This window comes from Nannospalax galili, unplaced genomic scaffold (genome assembly GCF_000622305.1).
Source record: "Nannospalax galili isolate Female #2095 unplaced genomic scaffold, S.galili_v1.0 scaffold448, whole genome shotgun sequence".
NCBI classification, from domain to species: Eukaryota; Metazoa; Chordata; class Mammalia; order Rodentia; family Spalacidae; genus Nannospalax; species Nannospalax galili.
In genome coordinates, this window is record NW_008359324.1 from 3244864 (window position 1) to 3246006 (window position 1143).

Here is a 1143-nt window from a genome sequence, read left to right on the forward strand (position 1 = left end):
GGGTCTTCAAGGAATGCTTAGTCCTTTAGTGTCTCATAAACCAATATAATCATATGGGTTCACAACACTTAACCACTTACATCTCGATTACATATTCAAAAAAGAATAACCCAAGTATCTGCTTAACATATGTGTGTACATGCACAAGCCTATTCTTAATCAAATAGGACAAAAATACTCATGTCAGTTACAATCTACGTTTCTGCAACTGGTCACATGGCCTAATTTGGTATTTGTAACTACCTTCCTCTACGACCCATTCTGTATTTCCTCCACCATCAGCAAGCACCTCTGCAGGTCTTGGCTCTTTCCCTGGAGGAGTGACCCATACTTTCATCCCTGAAGGGTCTGGGCCATTTGTTGTCCTGTCTGGATTGGATTGTTGTGGTTTCCCATTGACCTTAATCACAGGATGTGGTAACACCAAAAGTTGTGCTAAGGAATATCCTGCCTTCCAGATATTTTCTTCATTACCTCCATTGTGGAGAACCAGTCCAATTTCCCCTTGGTAGTCTGGGTCAATCACCCCTCCTAATACTGTTATTCCTTTCTTAGCCTGCTGACTTAAGGGCATCAGAAGTCCAAAGTGTCCAGGGGGAAGCCTTAGCTCCCAGTTCAATGGAACATTTGTTGTCTCTCCTGGTAGAAGCACTCCCTCTCTGGAACCAAAAAATCCAAGCCAGTAGAGTGCAAAATTGAGGGTACAGGAAGCAAAAATTTTTGTAGATGGTCACCAGGGGTTCTAGTGAGTGGAATCATTTCCACTTCCACCCCTTGATTCCTGGACCCATGAATCCTGGCCATAGGGAAACTGTACCGTATATTGGATGCTGATTCAAAGCATACACTGCCTTCTGGAGGACCCTGCCCCAGCCCTCCAGTCTATTGCCACCTAATTGGAGCTGTAACTGTGTCTTTAAGAGACCATTCCATCGTTCTATCAAGCCAGCTGCTTCAGGATGGTGGGGAACATGGTAAGACCAATGGATTCCATGACCATGGGCCCACTGCCGCACTTCTTTGGCTGTGAAGTGAGTTCCCTGGTCAGAAGCAATGCTGTGCGGAATACCATGACGGTGGATAAGGCATTCTGTAAGTCCCTGGATAGTAGTTTTGGCAGAAGCATTACATGCAGGAAAGGCA